The sequence below is a fragment of the Triticum aestivum genome, chromosome 5B (genome assembly GCF_018294505.1).
Source record: "Triticum aestivum cultivar Chinese Spring chromosome 5B, IWGSC CS RefSeq v2.1, whole genome shotgun sequence".
NCBI classification, from domain to species: Eukaryota; Viridiplantae; Streptophyta; class Magnoliopsida; order Poales; family Poaceae; genus Triticum; species Triticum aestivum.
Genome location: NC_057807.1, coordinates 222,331,452 through 222,340,415, shown reverse-complemented (window position 1 = coordinate 222,340,415; position 8,964 = coordinate 222,331,452).

Here is an 8,964-nt window from a genome sequence, read left to right as displayed (position 1 = left end):
AAAACAATGAAATAGCAAGTTATTTCATCAGCTGATAGATGTAGGGAGCACAAGTGCAAAACCATCTATAACGCATGTTTGTCAGAAAATAGCAATGACTTTAATACAAATGATGCAGACCTTATGGGGAATTTTGTTACAATATTGTCTCGGTTTGGGGACACCATGCTATACGGAGTTCACGAATGCACTTTTCATAGGTATTTGAGGACATAAAGATACCAGAATACCACCAATAATATTGAACTCTTGCTCCAGTTTCAGACTGCTCAAGATCTCATCTGTCCATAGGTTTCAGTCTGCTCAAGACCCCTTCCATGTTAAACATGTATAATGGCTCCTGAACAACCCACACCTCAAGAAAAAGAAATAATGACGCCTAACCCCTTCATTTCCGTCACACATGACTTGCCGCTGGCAGCGCCCATGAGCTCTGTTGTGGGTGGGAGAGCGATTGCCGCTGCCACAACATGGTGGGAGGGAGACCACATTTCCACCCCAAGCGAGTGTAGCATCACCGCTCGTGGCTTCACCACGCCATCGAGGTCCTGGCAAGGGATGCACCAAGCGAGCGCTCCATCTCTTGGGTGTGGTACGGTGGCCATGGATGAATGGTGACCGCCAATGCCATTCCCACACCACCACAACAGGATGCGCCAAGCTAGCGCCGCGTCACCGTATAGCAGCGGCACACCGTCATCTCGTGCCACCGCCGAAGGTGTCAAGTGAGCGCCATGTGTTTCATCGAGGTACGACGGCCATGGATGAAGGTCGACGAACATGTAGGCATGACCAGGACAACTCCGCCATGGGACTGTCGATTGAGCATGATATACTGGATCATACACACACGTCAACAAAAGGAGTAGATTTGAGTTTCAGATTTAGCACACCAGATGTTGTCCATTTGAGTAGGACATACAAGCTTCAGATTTAGGAGCAAATGTTGAGCTGAGATTTTAAACTAATTTGAATAGTTGTCAATTTGAGAGCAGTCCATCCATGTCAATTTGCGAGCAAATCACTTTGTAATTTTGGTAACAAAATTTCAGACAAGATCGTGGATGTTCTGAGCATGTACATGAGATGAAAATTGTTGTAATTAGTGCAAATGGAAATATAAATCAATTGGAGAACATATCATCGGTCTTGTCAACCTATGGGCATGTCATTGAACTAAAAATCATTGCATGATGGTGCAGGTGGCAAAACAGAATAACTAAACTAAACTGAACCATGGCCCAGTACTGAACACTTGAACTGATATGAACAATATATAATATGCTCCTAGTTGATTACTTCTTTATAACTCTGAAACGAAACAAAAGAGCATTACCATAACGTAGTTAAAAGATAATCCATAACATTGAAAGTTCAAAGATACGGCAGAGGGCAAGGGGAGGAGAGGTTGGTGTATTACAAAAGATGAGAAAGATAACCAAGGATATATCTCTCTATAGATATACACAAATAGGGGAGGAGGGGTTGGTGTATGATCTGAAATAACATAAAGTACTCATATAGCTGACTAGTATGACGGCCAACTTGTTGCTGCTACTTAGAGTTATTAGAGACCTTCATTGGGTACTTTAGAATACAATGGAACATAATCCATGCTGAAACTCGAGTCTGTCCTACCGAATATAGAAGAACAAATAGAATCCTAACTGCTGCTCCGGCTGTCACATGCAAGCAGTAAAAACAATTCATATAATAAAAACAGTCTTGCTAAATATCAATTGACCAAGACTTGGTTAAGTGTTAATCGATGCTACATTCGTTAGATCTTACATGGAGAACTATGTAAACTTTTTCTTCAGCTTAATCTTTTTTCTTTCTTACATACTATGCCACTTGACTAAGACTTGGTTAGCCATACCCTAAAGAAAATGTGGTGGCCAACCATTACTGAACAAGAACAAACCTTTGTTATTCAAGAGCACTTATTCCTGAGCAAAACAAAGGCAATGTCATATCCCTTACAATCTTGGAGACATACCTGAAAGCCATACTTCAGAAGATCCTGGAGAGCAACGAACATGGCTGGAATTATAATAACCTCTTGTTCTCAACCTTGTATCTCACCTTGAATGCAGAGCCAAAGAGCCCTTCCAAGTCTACTCCAACACCTCATATTGATTCATTACATCTCACCTTAATATGATACAACCCAAAATATTTGCTTCCCTACAAAGAAAAGGATGGTTCTATATGGGATTGTAAGAAATTTGTTTGGTACAAATATGTCTCATCCACATCCCCAAATTCTCAAATCATAATGCGCTTTTATGAATTGGATAGTGTGACTATTAGGAGAATAATAATAACGATGTAGACAGTAAACTATGGAGAAAAATAATCATGTCTAAACATCATTTGTTCCACCAGATTCACAAACGCCAAGATATTTCATACACAATTCAGAAAAACAATTCTAGGTCAGTCATATACTAACCTTTGACCAGCAGAACAAAACATATAATCCGGAGGAACTAATTACAAGATGAAATGCACCTTCCGTCAATGAACAAAGGTGCAGATTAATTGGTTGAAAAAGTCTTAAAAAAACTTTAAATCATACGACACTGTTGGTTGATTAATCACAATATTAAGATTAAGAAAATAATCACTCTTTACAAGAGCGCAGAAGATTACCATGTGATTTTACTAAGATAATTGCATTGAAAGAATTTCGACCCTACTGTTGAGTATAATGTTTATTAGGAAAGACGAGATAGACTAGAATTTGTTCTGGCTTGTCTTGTACTCCAAGTAGATGATTGTACTCCTATATATATGCCCACGAGGCTCAAGCAATACATCAAACTATTCCACCAAACCCCTCTCTCCCTTCTAACATGGTATCAGAGCAAGTCGATCCTAAACCCTAGCCACCGCCGCTTCCGCACCTGCGCGCCGCCCCTGGGGCGGTCGGCTTTCATGACCGCCGCCGGGGGCCGCGCCGCCCGTACCTAGGGTTCGTCCGTCGGCCATGTTGGCCGGCTGCCCTAGAGAGTCCTTTTTCCCGATCCTTTGATCCGGGTTTTCTCTCTCCCGTCGGTCGCTTTGACCGGCGTCTACTTTTTGTTTTTCCGGTCTATGTGATCCGATTTGCGTCGCCCGCCGCCGCTGTCGACCCTGTGCGCCTCTACTCCAACACCAGCGCGATTGGCCGGCTTCTTCACCGACCCGGCGGCCTCGCGCGTCGTTCGCGCGTCTGCCCGTCGGTCACCACGACTCAACGGCCTCGCGCGTCGTCCGCGCATCGGCCCGCCAGTCGCCCCGACCCGGCGGCCTCGCGTCATGCTGCGGCCCTTCACCGCCGCCGTTCGCGCGACGGTCCGCCCGTCGACCTACGTCGGCCGTCACCGCCCTGCTCCGACCGGGACTCCTGCATCACCCCGACCCATCGGCCTCGCGCCATGTTGTGGCCAATCATAGCCGCCCTACCGCCCGCCGCCGCCGGCTTCATCTCGGACTCCGCCGCCACCGCGCCGCCACCGCGCCTCCACCGAGCGGCGTCCCCGACCTCGCGCGCGATCGGATTGATCACCCGCCCGCCGCCGCGATCCGCCTCATCTACGCCGCACGACCGACCTGGCCCGTCGGTTACGCGCGCCTCCGCAGGACCCGTGAAGATCGTCCCCGAGTTCAGCGCGCCTCTCCACCAATCGAGCATCGGGTTGCCGCTGCGTCGCCCCATCGGGCCGCAGCGCCGCCGCCACGTGGTTCTCCTCGCGGCTGCACCAACCCGCGTCACCGCTGGGTCGCCCCTTCAGGCCGTAGTGCCGCGGCCCGCGGTCCACCGCCGCCCCGAGGCCGTCCGTTCCAGGCCGTCCCCGTGGCTGCACCGACCCTCGCGCCGCCGCTGCGTCGCCCCATCGGGCCGTAGCGAGCGTGGCACGCGGTCCACGCCACCGTCCCGAGGCCGTCCCCGCAGTTGCACCGACACGCGAACCGCCGTTGCGTCGCCCCTTCGGGCCGCAGCGTCGCCCCATCGGGCCGTAGCGAGCGTGGCACGCGGTCCACCCCGTTGTGCCGAGGCCGTCCCCGCGGTTGCACCGACACGCGAACCGCCGTTGCGTCGCCCCTTCGGGCCGCAGCGTCGTGGCCCGCGGTCCCCGTCGCCGCCCCGAGGTCTTCCCGCCGTCGTCCCGACCTGCCTGCCGCCGCTGCGTCACCCCTTCGGGCCGTAGTGCCGCGGCCCGCGGTCCACTCCACCGTCATCGCGCGTCGACCTCCCGTGGTATGCGCCGCGCCGTCTCCCTTGGCGCGGGAACGCCACCGCCCGCGCCGGTCTTCGTCACGCTGTCGGGGTTCTTCGCCTACTTCGAGCACCGCCGCCGCACTCCTAACATAGCCGCCGCCGCCGCTCTTCTTTTGCCGCCGCCGCCGCTACCTCCATAGCCGCCGCCGCCCGTCCACCCCCTTCGTCTTCGTCCAGCACCAGCTCGTCGCCAGCGTCGCCATCATCTACCCCGACCGCTTCATCTACTCTGACAACCACGGGCGACATTGGCCCCGCGCCGACTGGCGCCGCAACCGTCGTCGAGTCCTTCTCTGCTGGCCTCTCCGACCTCTTCGACATGGCGTACAGCTCGTGCAGGTCCCTCGTCTACGCATGCCCGGTGCTGGCAACACAGATGCGTGCCTTCATCCACGACGTGTCCCCGGGATTGGCAAGCCTAGTCGGCGCTTCGTCAACTTCGTCTTCATCCGTCTACGCATGCTCGGTGCTGGCACCACCGGTGCGTGCCTTCATCTACGATGTGTCCCCGGGCTTGGCAAACCCGTCGCGACGCGTCGTCAACAACATCTTCTTCCCGGCGCACCACTACTTAGACACCAATGCGCCCATGCTAACTCGGCGCCCTCTTGCGCCCGCGGCTCCATGGCGACCTCCTCGACACCGGCTACCCCAACTCGACATCGACCACGGCATTCTTCGCACGGCTACCTCGACCACGGCTCCACCACCCACGCTCTCGGCTACATCGACAAATGGCACAAAGGGCTACCGCCTGCTTGAGCAACCTCGTCGGTTCTCACTCCAGCCATGGACTCCGCGATGCGTCGACCATTCCGACTATGGGGGGGTGTCCGTCGGCTTGCCTTCGGGTTCTTCTCCAGTCTCACCGTCTGCGTCGCTACCATTGTGACTGCGGGGGGATGTTGAGTATAATGTTTATTAGGAAAGACGAGATAGACTAGGATTTGTTCTGGCTTGTCTTGTACTCCAAGTAGATGATTGTACTCCTATATATATGCCCACGAGGCTCAAGCAATACATCAAAGTATTCCACCAAACCCCTCTCTCCCTTCTAACACCTACATGACTAGAACAACATGACAATCCAAACATGTTGTGGAAACAACCGGCCACCTTGGCGAACATAAGAGATAAAGCCAATGTTGCATGCCACCTGCTGCCTTCCTGGTGATGGCCCCCCGTTGCCTCTCCCCGGTTCACTTCCTCTCCTGCACGCCTGCTCTCGACCGCCCTGATCGACCGCTCTGTGATCCCATGCTCATAATGCTTGAGATTGCTTCTCTTCCCCTTCAACGCTTTCCCTATGTGTCCTCAACCTCTGCCTTATCTCTGAGCTTCTTGGGCATGTTCTCCCTAACCTTCTTCTTTGTCTCTCCTATAACATTAGAAGTTGTTTTTCAAATCAAAGCTTACATCATGAATGATGCTAGGTGAACAAATTTTTGAATGGGCAAAGTGAAAAAATATTCAAGATCTTGTTGGATTTAGAACTAGTAATATCGAAGTAAGCTCAAATGATGATAAGACATGAGGTCAACATATTCAGGACAGTATAACCGCACCTAAAGCGAGCCCTCACAGCGATTTGGATTTTCGGCCGTCCAATTTCACGTTCAGGACATTTCTGTCCATCAGATCGACCTCTATGTTGGAAATATGCCCTAGAGGCAATAATAAAAGTATTATTATATTTCAATGTTCATGATAATTGTCTTTTATTCATGCTATAACTGTATTATCCGGAAATCGTAATACACGTGTGAATACATAGACCACAATATGTCCCTAGTGAGCCTCTAGTTGACTAGCTCGTTGTGATCAACAGATAGTCATGGTTTCCTGGCTATGGACATTGGATGTCGTTGATAACGGGATCACATCATTAGGAGAATGATGTGATGGACAAGACCCAATCCTAAGCATAGCACAAAGATCGTGTAGTTCGTTTGCTAGAGCTTTGCCAATGTCAAGTATCTCTTCCTTCGACCATGAGATCGTGTAACTCCTGGATACCGTAGGAGTGCTTTGGGTGTATCAAACGTCACAACGTAACTGGGTGACTATAAAGGTGCACTACAGGTATCTCCGAAAGTGTCTATTGGGTTGACACGGATCGAGACTGGGATTTGTCACTCCGTATGACGGAGAGGTATCTCTGGGCCCACTCGGTAATGCATCATCATAATGAGCTCAAGGTGACCAAGGTGTTGGCCACGGGATCATGCATTACGGTACGAGTAAAGTGACTTGCCGGTAACGAGACTGAACAAGGTATTGGGATACCGACGATCGAGTCTCGGGCGAGTAACGTACCGATTGACAAAGGGAATTGTATACAGGGTTTGATCGAATCCTCGACATCGTGGTTCAACCGATGAAATCATCGAGGAGCATGTGGGAGCCAACATGGGTATCCAGACCCCGCTGTTGGTTATTGCCCGAGAGTCGTCTCGGTCATGTCTGCGTGTCTCCCGAACCCGTAGGGTCTACACACTTAAGGTTCGGTGACGCTAGGGTTGTTAGGAAGACTAGTATGTGACTACCGAATGTTTTTCGGAGTCCCGGATGAGATCCCGGACGTCACGAGGAGTTCCGGAATGGTCCGGAGGTGAAGTTTTATATATGGGAAGTTGTTATACGGACACCGGAAAGTTTCGGGGGCTTATCGATATTGTACCGGGGCCACCGGAGGGGTTCCGGGGGTCCACCGGGAGGGGCCACCCCTCCCGGGGGGCCACATGGGGCCGCATGGGATAGCAGCCAGCCCCTGGTGGGCTGGGCGCGCCCCCCACCTTGGGCCCATGCGCCTAGGGTTGGGGGGGAAACCCTAAAGGGGGCGCCCCCCTTGCTTGGGGGGCAAGTCCCCCACCCTGGCCGCCGCCCCCCCTCTAGATCCCATCTAGAGGGGTCGCCCCCCTTGCCCCTTCCCCTATAAATAGAGGGGTGAGGGGAGGGCTGCTGGACACACACCTCCAAGGCGCAGCCCCTCCCCTCCCCAACACCTCTCCTCCTCCGTACGTGCTTGGCGAAGCCCTGTCGGAGTACTGCTGCACCAACTACACCACGTCGTCGTGCTGCCGTTGGAGCAATCTTCCTCAACCTCTCCTTCCCCCTTGCTCGATCAAGAAGGAGGAGACGTCCCCCGTCCCGTACGTGTGTTGAACGCGGAGGTGCTGTCCGTTCAGCACTTGGTCATCGGTGATCCGAATCACGTTCGAGTACGACTCCATCATCACCATCCCCTTGCAAGCTTCCGCACGTGATCTACAAGTGGTATGTAGATGCAAACTCACCCCTTGACTCGTTGCTTAGATGAACTCATAGATGGATCTTGGTGAAACCGTATGAAAATTTTTAATTTTCTGCAATGTTCCCCAACAGTGGCATCATGAGCTAGGTCTATGAGTAGTTCTCTTTGCACGAGTAGAACACAATTTTGTTGTGGGCGTGGATCTTGTCAACTTGGTTGCCTCTACTAGTCTTTTCTTGCTTCGGCGGTATTGTGGGATGAAGCGGCCCGGACCAACCTTACACGTACGCTTACGTGAGACCGGTTCCACCGACTAACATGCACTAGTTGCATAAGGTGGCTGGCGGGTGTCTGTCTCTCCCACTTTAGTTGGAGCGGATTCGATGAAAAGGGCCCTTATGAAGGGTAAATAGAAGTTGACAAAATCACGTTGTGGTTATTCGTAGGTAAGAAAACGTTCTTGCTAGAACCCAATTGCAGCCACGTAAAAGATGCAACAACAATTAGAGGACGTCTAACTTGTTTTTGCAGCGATTGATCATGTGATGTGATATGGCCAGAAGTTGTGATGAATGATGAATTGTGATGTATGAGATCATGTTCTTGTAATAGGATTCACGACTTGCATGTCGATGAGTATGACAACCGGCAGGAGCCATAGGAGTTGTCTTTATTTTTTGTATGACCTGCGTGTCATTGAAGAACGCCATGTAACTTACTTTACTTTATTGCTAAACGCGTTAGCCATAGAAGTAGAAGTAGTCGTTGGCGTGACAACTTCATGAAGACACGATGATGGAGATCATGGTGTCAAGCCGGTGACAAGATGATCATGGAGCCCCGAAGATGGAGATCAATGGAGCTATATGATATTGGCCATATCATGTCACAACTATATAATTGCATGTGATGTTTATTATGTTTATGCATCTTGTTTACTTAGGACGACGGTAGTAAATAAGATGATCCCTTACAAAATTTCAAGAAGTGTTCTCCCCTAACTGTGCACCGTTGCTACAGTTCGTCGCTTCTAAGCACCACGTGATGATCGGGTGTGATGGATTCTTACGTTCACATACAACGGGTGTAAGACAGTTTTACACAGCGAAAACACTTAGGGTTAACTTGACGAGCCTAGCATGTGCAGACATGGCCTCGGAACACGGAGACCGAAAGGTCGAACACGAGTCGTATGGAAGATACGATCAACATGAAGATGTTCACCGACGATGACTAGTCCGTCTCACGTGATGATCGGACACGGGCTAGTCGACTCGGATCGTGTAACACTTAGATGACTAGAGGGATGTCTAATCTGAGTGGGAGTTCATAATTTGATTAGAACTTAATTATCATGAACTTAGTCTAAAACCTTTGCAAATATGTCTTGTAGATCAAATGGCCAACGCTCATGTCAACATGAACTTCAACGCGTTCCTAGAGA